At 40.6% G+C, this 17,627-nt stretch overlaps 2 long non-coding RNA genes across 2 annotated transcripts; one reads left to right on the top strand and one right to left on the bottom strand.

The window, feature by feature from the left end:
• Positions 1-440: 440 nt before the first annotated feature.
• Positions 441-2,849, bottom strand: LOC115336255. Its single transcript, XR_003921675.1, has 3 exons — positions 2,629-2,849; positions 1,495-1,570; positions 441-788 (listed from the first exon to the last, which is right to left on the bottom strand). It is a non-coding gene; the product is annotated as an uncharacterized LOC115336255 (long non-coding RNA).
• Positions 2,850-10,204: 7,355 nt separating this feature from the next.
• On the top strand, positions 10,205-16,957 carry LOC115336390. Its single transcript, XR_003921751.1, has 2 exons — positions 10,205-10,451; positions 14,173-16,957. It is a non-coding gene; the product is annotated as an uncharacterized LOC115336390 (long non-coding RNA).
• The last annotated feature ends 670 nt before the right edge of the window (positions 16,958-17,627 follow it).

Below are 17,627 nucleotides of genomic sequence, written 5' to 3'. Positions count from 1 at the left end.
GAGATAACCAGCACGTCGCATAGCCGCCTCGTGGGCTGATCTGCTTCCTGCTGTGTCCCAAAGCAGCAAGCGAAGGAAGGCAGAAGGATCACCAGGACTTTTATTTGTTCTCCCCTTCTCAATTGCACCATGACTGCTATGTTGAAGAGGGTGATACGCTTAAGCCATTAAAAAGTCGTCTAGTAATTTTATTTCCTCTTACAGGGACCCTGTCTCTACTAAGGGGATTCTTTTAATGCACACATTTGTTAAAGGTGTTTCTTTAAATGCAGAGTACTGTTTGGCTATCTTCTTTTTTTTTACCTTCCAGGATTTAGGTCAACACAGCTATAGTCATGTACAAGCATTTAAGCAATTAGTACCAGGCATGTTTTAAAATAAATGGCAGTATGTTGGCTCAAGGTAGAAATGCCGGCACAGAGACGTTGAGGTATGGGTAGTACTAAGCAAAGCTCAAAGTATTTTTTACTATTTTATGATAAGATAATATGATTTGAGGGAAATCTCTGTAGCTGGGTCCCTACCTTATTCAGTTGTGAAAGCTTGAGATGGCTAGAGCATCAGAATGAAAAGAAATGGGCTGCCAGTCTCTCCAGTCCCAGTAGGGTTAGAGATGAACAGCTCTTCACACAGCTACAGCTGCGCACCAGGCACGTGCTTTTCTTCATTTAACGCTTGGGACTGACCAAACCTGGAGTCTGATGGACTGCTCAGTAGATGAGTATAAAAGTTCTTCTTTATCATAATTTGCACTGCACTGTTTGGTCAACTTCCATTATAGCTGTCTCCTATGATGATAGATAGCCCATAACATTTGAGTCACCCAATATTCCTTCCCAAATTAAGTAAAAGAGGAAAAGAGCTTAAAATATTTATAACGAAAGCCTGCATATCAAGTTATAGATAACCTCAGTTCTGAGATGGAGTCAGATATCGCCATTTTTCTTGTGTAATTCTGGACATTTTGGTATGAGTCTGACACAGGTCATAGCCCATGGGTTTCTGAGCAGGAGGCTGATAACACTATAAGTTGTGACTGTGGGACCGAGAGATAGGAATATCCTTTAGAGTGTGAGTAATAGACAGAAATGTTTTCTACAATGACCAAATATTATTTTTCATCAGCCCTCTAAAAAGTTTCAACCTGCCCTAATTTTCTCCATTGAATCTAATAGAACTGGATTAAACTACAGGGGAGATGAGAACATAAATTTGATTCCTTTCATTCCATGTAATATTAGGGTTTGTATTCTTTCAAGCTGTAATAACCTCTAGACTTCAGCAAAATTGAAAACCTTTAAATAGCCTTTCACAACCTTTCAGCGTAGTAATGAAGTTTTAAGTGCTCACTGGAGATTTTCAGTTCAGAAAAATCTAAGCAGCAGTAGATATTAAAATCTAATGTTTACTTCAACTCTTTTACAGCCTAATGGGTTTTTCTGACAGCGTAATTTTTAAGAGGCTGGGTTTCATTTATTAATATAGTATACTCACCCTGGAAATCTTTCTTCTTTAAGGACTCTGGTGGGAGCCTTATACTTATACTTTGTTGGAGCACCTGAAAAGCCAGCTAAAACAGAGAAAAGAGAAACTTGCTAAGACTCAACTAGAACAACAAGCAGGTTAAAAAAAAAAAAAAAAGCCTCATGATTTAAACACCACAGGAGGCAAAAAACAAATTAAGGATGTAGATTCCCTGTGTGCACATAATTACAAGTGTGTGAGTCACTGGAGTCAGCACGGTTGCTCATCTACCTAAAGACCTAGAGAGGATGTCTGGCTGCACTCAACTCCGGGAGCAGCTAAACGGATTTTATTTATTTATTTATTAAGCTGTTGCTCAAGGGGGTAGCAATGGGGAGAGAAAATTGCAGGGTGAATTTACACTGATTAAAGAAACGCAGTCTGTGTACACAGGCGTTTCTGAGGCACAGTGTGGGACTGGAAGGATTCGGGGTTTGTGTGCTGCTAAATTAGCGGAGAAAAGAGGATCTGAATTTCATTGAGACAATAACAGTATAAGTCCCAGAGGGATATTTTTCATTGCTGTATTGCTCTATATACAATGTTTTATACATACATATTTTTATTATGCATACAAACAGTTATTAGTATTTGCTGGGAACATATAGTAAAGTGACTGGGAGCTTTGCTTCCTCTTATAATAATGCATTCAGATGGCACTTAGGTATCTTTTGTTGATAGTTTTTCATCTTCTTCTTAAATCTTAAAACAAAAGCAGAAGGAAATACAGAAATAAGGACACAAGGAAATTATCTATAATTCCTCTATCCAACAGAGAGAAGTCCAGTGCTTCTAAATCAACAAATTACAATATATTTTCATTAAGAAAATAAACATCTAGGAGAGGGAGGATTTGCTTATGATTATCTCTTAAGTACATAAACACATGCAAATGAAAAGAAACAGGTCCCAACATAGACATATATGTAATAGCAAAATATCCCATGGCTGGTTTCTAATTTCTAGCTAATTTTAACTCATCAGTGTGTGCTTAACTTTAAGAGCATATTTATTTCTATTGGTTAAACAAAATGCTATCGGGCTAACTACCAGTGCAGTGTCCCCAGCCACCTACTGAAATCCCTGTTATAGGTCCTTGTTTACCCATTCAGGCCAGTGCTGGCTTCTCCAGGAAAGGAGCTTCCTGACTTGTCTGTGATGCTCTGCTGTTGCTTCCAGCCTCTACTTCATGGAGAAGTGTGAGGAGAGTCACAGATCGGTGGTTGAAAGGAAGAGCCAAAAACTATAACTGAAGAACAGGAATGCCTGTGCTCAGCAACTTGCTCGTCCAGCTCCTGGCAGACATACTTCAACTGTTCAGCACTCCTTGCTCAACAGCAGCAAAGTGTTAACGTCTCAGAGGATGTCAATTGTCGAGCAGTGCAAAATGGCACAACTCTTCAATCTTCCCGAGTTGAAAAGAGACTAGAGGCTTTAGGTAAAGGGAAAAGCTAAGAAGTCAGAGAAGTGTTCACAATATGGGGAGAAAAGCACGAGAGAGAGAGGGAGAGAGACAAAACATACACTGAAAGCAGTTTGAGAGAGACATTGCTGGTTCAGAAAATGCAGTCATACAAACATTGGAGAGAAAGATACTTCATTAGAAAGTCTAAGAGACTGAAACGTGGAATTTCCCGTTTCACGTGTCATGTGACGTTCAGGATGAAATACTTTTGTTGGCTGAGACATCTCCAAGCAGTCATTTGAGCCCCTGCCACTGGTATGGCTGGGGCTGCTGCTTCTGCGAGGGACAAAAAGCTCTAGTCAGCTTTCCTCCTTGTCTCCAGGTACATGCACTTTCTGACCATGTGAACGTAGCTTTCTGCAGCACGTATGGTACAGAAATGCAGTGCCAGTGGAGCAAGTCACCTGCTTTTAGTTTTGCAGGCAAAAGTCCCATTCACATTACTTTCCCATGGATTTATTTAAATCAGTCTTTGGCAGATAGGAGAAGGAAGAAAACAAAAGGTTAGGAGCAAGAGGAAATGCTGACAGAGAAGGAAATGCTAGAAAGAATAATTGAGACCTAGAAGAAAAAATGACAAAATGGATCACCGACACCTCTGTTCTCACACAGTTACAGAAGGAAGCAGGGGAATGAACAAAAGGGAAAATGCAATGCAAAGAAATGATAGTTGAGGGATATGAAAAGCTCAGAACAGCTGGTAACACATGCTGGGCTAGCTCTCTCACTTGGTATTGTAGGTATTTGGAAGTGGCTTTATCAGAGTAGGCATGTGTGTCACACCCACAGAGGAGAGCAAACCCAGGTCTACTTCTAGAGTAGTGATGGTGATGTCCTGGCCTTTCCTCAGAGTTAAGACATTGGTGTTCAGTCTCCACTCTTGGGAGATTTGTGTGCCTCTGCCATTCCTGTCGTGGTTTCAGCCCAGCTGGCAACAAAGCATCATGAAGCTGGTTGCTCGCTCCTTCCCCCCGTGGTGGGATGGGGAGGCAAAAATATAAAGAAACACTCGTGGGTCGAGACAAGGACAGGGAGGGATCACTCCCCACTTATGGTCACGGGCAAAAGACAGGCTCAACTTGGGGAAGAAACAAAATCAGTTTAACTTGTTATCAATCAAATCAAAACAAGGATAATAGGAAGTAAAACTGAATATCAAAACACCTTTACCCACCCCTCCCTTCTTCCCAGGCTTGACTTTGCTCCCGATTTTCTCTTCCTTCTCCCCCAGCGGCACAGGAGGACAGGGAATGGGGATTGGGGTCAGTTCATCACACGTTGTCTCTGCTGCTCCTTCCTCCTCAGGGGGAGGACTCCTCCCTCGTCCCCTGCTCCAGCGTGGGTCCCTTCCGTGGGCTGCAGTCCTTCAGGCACAGCCTGCTCCAGCGCGGACTTTCCCACGGAGTCCCGGCCATCTTGGTGTTACCAGATAGGTCTGGGAGAGGTGTTACTGCTGTCTCGGCCTGGGCCAGTGGCGGGTCCGACCTGGAGCCGGGGAAGCTTCTAGCAGCTTCTCACAGGAGCGGCCCCTGCAGCCCCTCCCCTGCCATCAAAACCCGGCCACACAAACCCAAAACAATTCCCCACTGGTCTCCAGCCCTGTGCCCTGCTGGAGCAAAGCATGACATTCAGGCAGACCAAAACAAAAGCACCAGGCATCACAGGAGCAAATGAAAACTCTCCTGATGAAGACAGGCTAATGGACTTCAGAGAGAATAATCTGAGGTATTCATGCACATTGCTGCTTTGAAATTAGCTGTAACCACCAAGGAAAAAGACCAGGATATCACTATGGACAGGTCATTGTAAACCTCTGCTTAATATGCAAATGTGGAGCAGTCAATTAAGAAGTGACCCAGCCAAACTGGTTATCTAATGATCTAGATATAGAATAACACTGAAAACATCAACAGTGCCATGTGTTGAAAAGGCTCCCTTCTCCCTCCAACTCCATGCTGTTGCTCAGCTCAAGCAACTCTGTCTTGGAAAGATACTAACAACGAGAGGGAGGGGCTTCAAAAGACAAATTTCTGGCACAGTTTAAGACAGAGTGAGGTTTTGGGTTGACCAGATGGTCTTTCAAGGTCCTTCCAACCTAGGCTGTTCTGTGATTCTATGATTTTGAAATGACAAGAGGCCGAAAAGTATCAGGACTCTTATGTATGGCAGGGGCATTGCCCAGAAGAGGTAGTTTACTCCTGTGTCCCCTTTTGCTTAAAAACATATGTGAAAAGACAAAGTAAAGCTGATAAACAATGAACTTTTAAAAAAAAAAACCAAAACCCAAACTATTTTATCCGGTATATCCAGTCACTAAAGATACTTCCAGATCCTGGGAGCTGAAACAAGAACTGAACATTTGCATGGGCAATGAAAACCTCCATCTTATCTCCAGATAGGATGGTCTTTTTACACAGTTCTTATTAATTGGGTTTGTAAAAACTGAAGTCATCAGGCATGAACTAATTGCCAGGTGCATGTCTCCACTGCAGAAAGGACTGCTGTGCAGATATGACTGAATTAACTGAGCAAGAGTTGGGGCAGAGATCTCACCCAGAATTGCACTCTCTGTGACTCCAGGCACTTGGGATTACTGTGTTTATAGAGAGTTTGGGTTTGTGTCCATGGCACTGCACTATGCCTGCTGCCTTAAAACCGACGATGCAAGGTATTAACTTCTCTTGTCAGAGATCAGCTCGTATGCCTTGCACCTTTCTCTGATTTTAGAATCATGTAAAAAGATAGACTGAGAAAAGAGTTCAAGATCATCCTAGTCTCCCTCTCTTTGACAGAGGTGGACCAACAAAGTCATGTGTCCCCCTGCACATTTGTCTACCTTTAAGACCAAAGCATGGGCATTCCACAGGCTACTCATCTGCCTCTGTCATGAAAAATAGATTGTCTTTTTTTTTATAGAAGCCTTTTTTTTAATGCTCGTTATTGTCTCTTTCAGTCTCGTGAAATGATCCACTGTAGAACATTCCCATTTCTCTTTCCAGATGTTCTCCAGTGGTATACAGTTTTGTACGTTTTCTTCAAAACTCAGCACAGTATTTTAGCTGGAGATTCTTCAGTGCTGGATGACTATTTTGTGAGCATCTCTATGCTTCTTGGCCTCTCATGACAGCATTTTTGAAACAACAGGGCTTTGGTTATTCACATTAGTAAGGTGGTATGCTTTTTAAGTTTTACGCTCTGTTCTGTCATGCAGGTGGCTAATGGAAATACCAGAGAACAGCAGACTCAGGTGCAATGCACTGCAGAGCCCTGCCTCATAGAGTCCTCTGATAATCAACCACCGGTTGCTACATTTAAACTATTGTTTTTCCAGCAGTTATACCCAGCCTGAAATAAATTCCCCCAGAACACTTTTCCATAGCTTTTTCCTGAGATGGTGTCAAAAGCCTTACTGAAGAGAAGGTGTGTGACATCTACTATAGCTTCCATACCAACGAGTCATTCTCCTGTCACAGGAAGAAATTAGATTGTTTTGATGTGATTGTTCCTGACAAATCAACTCAGACTGTTGCTTATCTTGTTTTCTTTTCAGGGCTTATGAAAAGGCCTTTGTTTAATTGTTCCAGTGCTTTTTAGGGGATTTGAAATTGGGCTGGTAATTCTCTGGCTCCTTCTGTATAAATATCAGCTTTCTGTGGGCCCTTCCCAGTTTTCTAATATCTCACTAGTCACCCATGAATCCTTAAAGGTGGTGGGTAATGATTCTGACATTGCTTCAGCCAGATCTTTAAATACAATAATTGAGCTAATTACTTTTTAACCTCTTATTTGCCTGCATTAACCTGAGGTATTACCCCACTGTCATTGGTATTGCTGGCTCCTATATTGTGGCTGGCCTCTCTAGTAAAGACAGATGCAAAAAAGTAGTAAGCTTTCATCTTCTCATCACTACCTGTTGATAATTTTTCCTTTGCAATTTGTGTTCCAACATATTTTTTCATCTCCCGGTATTACTAATATTCTTGAATGATTTCTAGTTATGCACCATGTCGCTTCATAGTTGTATCTCATTTCATGCTTTTGCAAGCCCATCTCTACTATCTTTTGCTATTTCTGTAAGCCTGCCTGTAAGCTGACGCAATTTTTGCCTCCTGTATGTCTTCAAGTATTCCTGGTAAGTGAAAAGATTACTGTTTACTGAACTCTCTGTTAGTTTCTCTGTCTTAGAGTTTGCACTTGTGTCCTTAGTACAGTCATGTCGAGGAACTGCCATTTCTCCTTGCCTATTTTTCCCTTTCAGCTTAGTTCCTGGAGAGCTGACCAGTCAATTTTTTGAGGTTATCAACATCTTGAAACCCATTGGTTTCTGTTTTGCTGTTCTTTCTCCATAAAGATGCTCACTTGACCTGTTTTCTATATTCAGGTTTTCAAATTCCTTATGCGATTAGTTAGAATCAAATATAGAAATACTTTGTTTCTGGAGCTTCCTCTGCCATCTGTATCTAGCAGATGTTGCCAGAGTATCTGAAGAAGAATGGGATTCTGTGTCCTGGTATATCCAGTTTCCATTAGTTGCCTATGTAGCTGAAATGCTTGAGAACCACCAAGTCCTTTCATTTAAATGCTTCTGCTTATTGCTCATAAAAGGCTCTTCCACCAGATCATCCTGTTTCGGTGAACTTTAATAGATTCCTGACATGGTTTAACCCCATCCAGCAACTAAGCATCACATAGCCACTCGCTCATTCCTCCCCGCTCCCAGTGGGTTGGGGAGGAGTATCGGGGAAAAAAAAAACAACTATTGGGTTGAGATAAGAACAGTTTAATGACTAAACTAAAATAAAATACAATAATAGTAATAATAAAAGATAATAATAATAATAATTGTAATGAGAAGGGCCATAACAAAAAGAGACAGAAATAGAATCCAAGAAAAGACAAGTGATGCACAATGCAATTGCTCACCACCTGCTGACGGATGCTCGAGCAGCGATCCCCGCCTCCCGGCCAGCTCCCCCCAGTTCATATTCTGAGGGTGACGTTCTGTGGTATGCAATATCCCTTTGGCTGGTTCAGGACAGCTGTCCTGGCTGTGCTCCCTCCCTGCTTGCTGGCAGAGCATGGCAAACTAAAAAATCTTTAACTTAGGATAAGCGCTACTTAGCAACAACTAAAACATCAGTGTGTTATCAACATTATTATCACACTAAATCAAGACACAGAACTGTACCAGCTACTAGGAAGAAAATTAACTCTATCCCAGCCGAAACCAGGACAATTCCCCACCACTTGTATTTCCCTTTAATCATTACTTAAGAGCTCTCCAGCTGCTCCAAAGGTCTCTGCATTCTGTGATCTCAGAGCAAATAAATATGTCCTTAATATTTGAAATATCAGATCCTTCCTTTTTCCTCTACCTCTACTTCTTGAGCGAGTTTTGTATCACCTCATATACTAGTTCTGAGAATGTGATTGGCTTGAGCCTCTTGGGCCAAGTAAGCAATAGTTTTGATCGTGTATGAAGAGTTCAGTCTTCTCTTGTTTTTTCCATGTACGTGTGTATTGGTATGCGGATGTGTAAGATAATGACTAAATTTCATCCACTCTTCTCTTCTTTGTCTCGTCTCTGACCCTATTTCCAATAGGTCCATCCTCCCAAAATTTTACGGCTTGACCAGATAACTCCCGTTAATAGGTATCCATGGTGGCTTGCTTGCTTTGTCACCTCTCCCTTTCCATCCCAAAGACAGCTCACGTAGGCTTTACTGGCTCATGTGCAAAGATTGACCTCTGGTGGATTAGAGGGGCTACTGGTGTGACCCATTTGGGCTGTTCCTGCATCTCCTATATATGTATATACTTGGGAGCTGAGGTTCCTGAGAGTGGCAGGTGAGACCCTACTTGGTGCTCTCTGCCTCTGTATGAGCTGGAGCCTGATGGCCCCTCAGGTGATCTATCTGTCAAAGTCTTTCTACTTCATTTGTCTTGAAGTATAAACCTGAGAGTTTTAGACGTGTTTTATTTATAAGCAGAGTCCAGGGAGGGAAGTGCAGCAAGTGGGAAGCCAGGAGGAAATAACTTCTCTGCAGCTGCACTGGATGTCCATCTGCGTTACCCGTTCGCCAAATCAAAAGCGGTGGTTACTTGTGGAAGAGCTTGTGAGTAGCTGTCTGGAAATCACAACGTGGTCTTGAGCTTGCAATGTGAGACGCAGAACTTTACTTTCCTTGTGATGTCTCTTTTCTGTGGATATATTTGAGAATTTTATTCTGAACAGTGTATGCACCCCAAGCAAGTGCTGCGCTTTACTCTAGACTACACTGTGTGTTGTCAAATTAGCTTTGACACCAGTGGTACAGCATTCACCTTTTCACCCTCTGCACTCTTCAACCCAGCTACAGCAGCACAACAAGTATGCGTCCAGCACAGCGTAAATCAGCATGTTTATTTTTAGATTTTTTGTGTCTTATGTCTTTGTTTCTGTAGGTATTTTAACTTCCACAAAACCACATCTGTGGGCAGCGATGTCTTCTGCTCGGTCTTCAGGAGATGGTGCGTATTCGTTTCCAGGATGGTATAAAGAACACAGAGCAAAACCAATGACTTGAAAAATTCAGGGAACACCTGGGTTGCTCTATTGCTGGTGTGTCCCCAGGGGCTGCCAAGGAGAAGTGCCCAACCCAGGCTGTGCCCAAAGAGGTACCTCCCCCGGGGCTGCTCAGCTGGAATTGGGCTCCTCTCGGGATGCTTGGTCCTTCTCAGGCTACCAGGCAGCCTGGTGGGAGAGGAAGACGTGGGGATGGAGGAGGAGGTTAGCTCTCGCCCAGGTGCCCCGTGGTGAGAGCAGTCACCTCACCCTGGTGGGGCTTCCTTGTGCCAGCAGAGAGAGGAGAGGAATCCAGCAACCTCTTTTCTCCCATTGACTTGTTCAACCGAGAAGCATTCCTCCCTTACTTGCTCACTAGTTTTGGAGGGGTTTTTCATCTTTTTTTTTTTTTTTTTTTTTCTGAAAGTTATGTGTTTTCTTTAAAAGAATTGATTTTTTTATTGATGGATGCTGAGAAGCATGTTCAAGTGCAGGAGTTGGGTGGACATGAAACTGCTGCTGCTACTCTTTTAACTTTGTCATCCTGCTGTTAGAGATTTATTTTTAAAATTGTGTGTAAATGCAATTCACATGCTACTGTGAAAGATCGAGTTAGTTAAGAACCGCATGAGCTGCTTTTATATTACAGACTCAGACTGGATAAATAAGGAGAAATTCCGGGGCTGGGGAGTGGCGGTAGGGGAGGCCGAATTATAGGCAGTAAAAGTAAATGTTGCCAAATCCTATACATTTTAAATAACAAAAAAATGATCTTTTTAAGCTCTTTTCTTTTGGCAGTGCTTTGTGTTGAACTGTTCTGATGGACAAGACTACAAAGCCATGGGGAAATTCTTCAAAGGTCTGGCACAATCTGGACCCTTGGTGTGCTTTGATGAATTTAATCGTATAGAGCTGGAGGTAATTGTAGTTCCAGTTTCTTAGCAAAGTTGGTATTCAATGGAAGTGACAAGCTTGACAACTTCATTAACAGTACTGACATTAAACAACATTGACTGAAGCTTACTCTTAAATGAAAAAAAAAATACAATTTTAGTACATTTTAATCAAACTCAACTGGTTGTCTATGCCAAATCTTTCCTTGTGATTTTTTTATGGTTTCTGCATTCTCTACTGTAAATAATAGCCAGAGAAATATTGCTGTTGCAACCTTCTCAGCACAGTGACAGAGGAGGTTTGTGGGGAGACATTGTATTTTGTTCGTGATAGATTAGCGGCGAGATTTCTCTTCCGCACTGGTATGCAACCTGCCACTCACAGTGTTTTGAAAGACAGGAGTTAACTTTCATCTACAGAAAGCTCACAGCCAGGGAGAGAGACTGCTTTAATACCGCATTTATTACCTTGTTGGGGGCGGGGGGGGGGGGAGCAACAGAAACCAAAAAGGAACCCTGCAAAGAGGGATCTGCAACAAATGAGAGCTCTGGGTTTCAAGAAGGTAATTTATTACACTTGCACAAAGCATAATTAAATGTCCACACAGGGAAATACTGCATAACTTATTTTCTTGCATAAACTGAGGTGATCTGGTTGATCTTCTATAGATCCTACATTTTTCTGATATTTTTTTCTTCCTTTTAAAATCGCAGCTAGTGACAACCCTTGGTAGAAGGTATTGACATTGAATTAGGTTATAAAAATTCATTTAAATTTCTGCTTCTAAGGTAACACCGAAACAGGCTTTAAAAATACAATATGCTTGCTGTATTTTCCATTATCTTGTATTAGCCCATTAGAGATACATAGCTATTTCTGGAAGATGCTATGGCTTTAGCATTTTCATTCATTTAACAGGTTATCATTTGATGCATAGGGAATTTTCCAATGCATTGGGCAATTTATTAGCTGAAGGGTGTGATGGATTTTTGCTTTTATTACATTTAGTAGCACATTAAAACATCATTTTAAAGTTTAAAAACAAATGTGCTGGTGTTTTCAAACCAGAAGTGTGTTGAAGAGCTTGCTTTGTGCTTCCCTTCAATGCTCTTTGTAGCTGTTCAGCAAACGTTGACCCTTCAGACACGGGGTCTGAGCAGGTGCAGGTGTAGGACGATATGGCTGGACTCGCCCCCCACTACGTTTAACGTCAGCAATTTGGGTGGGCTGGTGGAGTGGAGCTGTCGAACAATCCAAAGGAACAATAGTAGAACAACTTTGCCGGGGTGGACAAAACTATAGGATCATTTCTTCCTTATCACAGTTTGCTCTCTGTTAGACTTAGATTTTTTCCCTAGATTGCAGTACCATGAAGAGCAACTGTGCCTGCATTGGTTCTTTTTCAATAAAAAGGCAGCGTGCACGCCTTTTTATGTTAGAGTGCAGCATACACCAAGCAAATGCCTGAGTGAAATCTCTTTTGCCTTTGTGCACTTTTTTCCTCTGCCCACTGACAGGAGATCCCTCAAGACCAGCACTAAGCTCCTCTTCATTAGAACCTGGTTTTCAATTTAAATTTTAATTAGAATGGATGACTAGGATAGTTACCATTCGCTGTAATTTCTGCATGCCACTAATCAACAACCAGAAGTATACTTCTTGTTTTTATTTCTAAAAACTAAGTTCCTTTTCTGTAAAAGGTTTGTCGCTGGCAGTTAAAATTATTGTAGCTCATCCCATATAGTTTCATTTTTGATCAGGATTCATGCTTGCAGAAGGATAGTCTTTTTTTCACTCTTTTAATGTAAGGTCACCTAGAACCTGGATTCTTACATTAACTTAGGGCTAGGGTGCAGTTAAGGTTAGGGTTAAAATGCATACATGTGCAGTTCTAAATGTGTTTTTTTAACACTTTTTTGATCCATTATGATATATTGTATTATGCTATATTAATGTATTATCATACACTGGATATAATGATATATGCTTGATGAGATTCAACTGGAAGATTACACCTTTCCAGTGTTGATTTTACTCATCTTTTTATCCTTATTTTTTGTTTGTTTTAATTCTGAGACGTAGTTTGAATTCTAGATGTCTTCAAACTGGAAAATAAACTACTAGATCTAAATATTACCTATGTGGAATTTCTGGTCCTCAAACTGCTGAAGAAATTTATTTCCAAAGAAAGAAGTGCCATACAAATGGCAAAGGATTTTATCTAACTAAAAGGCAATATACCTGATTAAGGAATTTCTCAGCCCCTGGCACCCAGAGGCTGCCATAGACGGAGTGAGCTGGTACAGGATAACTTTGGTAGAGGCCACCCAAACATTTGAATGGTCTGATATAATTTGAAGGCTTTTATCACATATTTAGATCAGTGCCTGGAAATCCATCAGAGGCCAGTAGGTATCTTCTTCTGGTTTAGGTTGCTGGTCAATCCCCACAATCGTTCCCAGCCACCGCTCATTATCACTGTAATTGCCTGGCAGTAAGACAGTTGGGTCTGTGTCGGAGCACTAACATCAGAGCTGTGAGTCAGCTTTGGGGTTTCTGAGGCTTTTTCATGTCCTAAAAAGAGCTCAGATCTAACGCAGCTTCTAGTCGGTAGACTTCAATACCATCTCTACATGTCTGGTTTCTTCCCTCAGTCCAATACCGTGACATCGGTCTCCTCTGCACAAGCTCGGCTAAGCTGCTATCATCCACTCTTCAATCTAGAAATTCACAAAGTTATTCATCCCTTTGTAAGTGTCGAAACAGGCGAGAGAAAAACACAGAGACTGTAAATGTCCTGTAGGGAGAACCATTGGGAATTCCACTGGGAATTTTGCCATTGAAGTGAGTAGATCCAAAATTTTGCCTCATCGTCTTTAATTGCTCTTCAAAAGCTCTAATACTCTCACTCTTAATTTTGTATGAGTATTTGCACAAGAACATCCAGAATACATAGTGGGGGTTTTGAAATTTCTAAATATTTTTAAAGTCACACACTTGAAAATTTTCTTAATGACACATTGTAGGAAAGAATAAATGGCAGAAATGGGAAATAAAATATTCCCTTGCAATTCTGAGTACTGAGATCTAAATAAGTTCACCACTGGTGTGTTACTGGGCCTGAAACTGTGTCACAGGGGTAAGTATGTACAAGAATTTCAGACTGTAGAGGAAGCTAGCTAATATGCCACTGCATCAGGCCAGATATTACATTATAATGGATCACACAATTCAAATAACTTCAGAGTTTCTCTCATTTCATAGAAAGATATTATGCTGCTTCTGCGTGCTTAAAGAAAGTACACTTTGACACAGCTATAATCACAAGAAAAGTAATACTCTAACAGGAAAATGAAATAGGACATTATCATGCTGGTAGATAGCAAAAGAAGTGAACTCATCTTTTCTGCAAGTGCATTCCCCAAACTGGAGATAAAAACAGTGATTTAATTTCTGTAATAAATATTCTAAGAGAAAGAAATCCAACCTTTTGCTTTCTGACCCCAACAATATTTGTTATTCATAATAAAGTGTTTGGATTACTAGCTTCAGCTATTTTTCCTTTTTTTTCTTTAATCTCTTCCTTCGTGTTCTGTCCTTTTTTTTTTTACAGTGCCTGAATAAGTAACACAATTCCAAGTGTGGAAACAGTAGCTGTGAGGGAGCTGTAGAGAAATAAGCAATACAGTCTTACAGCATCTATCAATAGTATTTCTTTGTCATTCTCCTTCTGGAGCTTCCATAGGGTGTCACCCACCCAAGCACCCTGCTTGGACATGAGGGAGAAGGAGGCATTGCATCGGGCCATGCGATCACCATGAAGGCAGCACACCTGGATGAATCTGGTTTTCTCCTGAGAGCCAGCAGAAATGAAGGATGGGTGTGAAAGCTGTTTCACACACACTTTGGCTGAGCTAGTGCAAAGATGGTCATGTTATGAAGTATTATTGAAGAAGGTGGTATCCATCGATGCAATAATTTCTTCAGCCCGTCATCGAGCTGGTGGTTGGTCTCAAGGTATCCAATATCTGCTTTGTTATTGGCATTTATAAATAAGAGAAATTGGTGGAATTATCTTAAAGGAGGGCTTTACTCCCAATTCACATGAGGTAAAACAGGAAATAAATCTCTTCTTTTTGTCTCCCTGCACCTACTTGATTTGAACCCCAGCATGTACTTTCCCTCATTGCCAATTTTTGTATCCCCGTGTCCAGCAGTACCCTTCTCTTCCCAGCTTCCTAACCTCACCTGCCCATTCTCTGCCACCAATTAAAGTCCAGTTTGGGTTCCTTATTTCTGTATTGTCTTGTAGAAGCTGAAACATGCCCTCAGGTTCAGATTTAACACTATCTTCATAGCCACGTGCTCTATTCTGGGACAATGATAGAAATGTTAATTTGAAATTTGAGAGTCCTCCAAAGTTGACTTCTTAGTGCTTCCTCCCACGTCGGAGGAACAGGACAGATTCTGCCTGATGCAACCTCCCTTCTCGGTTCCCCCGAGGTGACAGTCCGCTCCCAGGGGTGCGATTCAAACTGTCACACTGAGGTCTACAATAGCGACATGTGTTGCATGCAAAGACTTTTGTATTACAAGATCATCTCTCACTTTTAGAAACATTAATTTTTAGAAACACAAATGCTATTTACTGGAAGGTTCTTACTTCCAGCCTGTGTCTTCCAGACCAAAATCAACAAGAGTGAGACAGCTCGTATTTTTTCCTTCACTGAGACAGAGGTAAGGGAAGATCCATCCTGCTCTCAAGTGTGATTTCCTGATCTATAACCAGTTCCCTCACTTGCAACCCACTCTGGCACATTGATCTTTGTGCATTTAAAATATCGGTAAAATAGATTTCAGTTCCATCCCCAGTTTTTCCGCCATCCTGAAAAGATGTGACACCCTCCAAGTATAGGATGTGGCTAATCGAAGGCATTGAGTTGAGCAGGCAGAGTGCTAAGGGAATCTTGCACCAAGCCCATACACTGCCCAGCGCTGGTCCTGTAAATTTTGTGCATGAATTCTTTCAAAAAATGTGCTTTTCCCATCAGTCAAGCATCTTCTGGTGTGTATGTCTGTATATCAATGATGGTTGTCTATTTCTGTGAATTTTACAATACTTGTTTATTTTATGGTAGCTTGCGAGGCTGTTCAATTTTCACTGCTGTTATATGACATTCTCTTGTGCAAGGTATCACTTTACTATTGTTCTTTTATTTTTTTTAATGTGCATGTGTTCACAGAGCAGCCTTGAGAACAGCATGCCATGATCATTTTTCCTTACAAATGAAGGGAATAGCTGACTTTTCCTATTCATTTTCCAAATGTCACTTCATAAATTCAGCTGGTTTGTAACCACTGAAACCATCCTGGGTAGGTTCTGCTGTTTACTTATTTCCATAAGCAAACTTTTAAACTCATTTGTCCTGTTTCTAACATTTTCAATGCTCTTTCTTTGAAAGCTTCAAAGACGACTCAGGATAATTAGTTTAAATCCTGAAATCCCATTTTAACTTGTGGGTTGTCTTGATATTCTTGACTATGGGGATGAAATGTCAGCTATTTATAGACTTTTTTTCAAAAAAAACAAAGTATGAAAATATTTATTTTATCCCTAAAAAAAATTATGCTTAAAAATAATCCTTTACTATACCCTCCTAAAATTCTCATGCAATGTACCTCTCACTCTCTTTTATATCAAATGTGTTCAGTTTAGAAGACTGAACATGAAGCGTCTTAAGATCTAACATTTTCAGATGGATCTGGACTTTTTTCTGCTACTTAAAATTTTATGCAGTGCAAAGAGGGTGCTCTGGGAATGCTTGCCAGCACCTTTGCTAGCAATGCAGAAGAGAATTTAGCTTGTTCCTCCAAAGCTCTGCACTAGCTCTGCAGTACTAGTCTTGGTAAAAATGCTTAAAGTATATGTAGTAAAGCAACTTGAAATCCTGACCTTACAGCAGTCAAAGAAAGCCTGGCCGTTAATTTTGAAAATGTTATATGCTCTCTTGCTAATTTAGCAGTGCATGTTGGCATGTGACTAATGAAAAGAACTGCTCAAATTGGTTTACTTGACTGGGGCTTGGATCTGTGCAGATTTCAAAATGTATGTAATATATGTGCTTTTACATTCATTTTTCCCTTGTGACTACAGTACTATAAAACATTGAACCTTTATTGGACAGTTGTTTTGTTTAGGACGATGGTCTTATCCTTAAATGAATAATTCACATATCAGAGTGGTATTTTCTTCGTGGACATATTGCCAAATTTATATTGAAATCCACTTTAATATCTATTCTTCACTTGCTTTATTTTTGCGTGTTTATTTTATGTGCCAGGAGTAGATATTCTGAGTGGCCCAGAGATGATATTGTAGCAGAATTGTTATTACCCTGGCCATTTTAGATCTAACTGCACACTAATTTTTCAAAGCTTTTGATTATTTGTCATTAAATGTATGTGAAAGTCGCACTTGGGTAATGGGACTGATGTGTTTATAACATGTAAAAGACTCACTTGCATTTCAACAGTGTATTTGACTATGCTGGTATTTATTTCAAGAATATAAATTTCCCAAATTGATGACCACACATCTGTGTGTGTATTTCATCCTGGTGAAAGGTTGCAATATTTTCCCCAAAGAAAATACATCCCATATTTCATTTCCTCATGCAGCTAATGTTGAGAGAGGGGTTGGGTTGTTTTCAAACTAAGGGCTCAAGACGATGTTTGTTTTCTTATTTGTTTATTTGTTTAAAAGAAGAGTTAGGTTGCTATACTTAAGTGTACTGCCCTGTTTCTTTCAAAGTGAATGGTAAACCAAGCTTCTAGTTAACTTGAATGTTTGAAAGGCTTTCTTCTGAAAAGGCGTATTCTTCTGTTGGAATTTTATATTTCCTTATCTTCAGCAGGGTCAGACTTTAAAGGCCTGAAAGCAGCTCCCATTGATTTTTCTGCAAGTCCCTAATCAAGTATCCGAGAAAGAAATTTGACCCTAAATAAGGATTTCTGGGGCAAGGGGGATTTGTCCGGGCAGTCTGTTTCTGAAGGAAGAAAGCTATATTCTTTCCTCTCTTTGAAAGGCAGTTGATGAAAGAAACATAAGGAACGGCTTGGCAAAAGGAAAACAAAAAGGTTCTAAACTGCAGGTAGAAACAATATATCTTTTGATAAAGCTAATGTTGCTTTGTGTTAAAA

Source organism: Aquila chrysaetos, chromosome 26, assembly GCF_900496995.4.
Source record: "Aquila chrysaetos chrysaetos chromosome 26, bAquChr1.4, whole genome shotgun sequence".
Classification (NCBI taxonomy): Eukaryota; Metazoa; Chordata; class Aves; order Accipitriformes; family Accipitridae; genus Aquila; species Aquila chrysaetos.
This window is presented reverse-complemented; position numbering and strand designations above follow the sequence as displayed.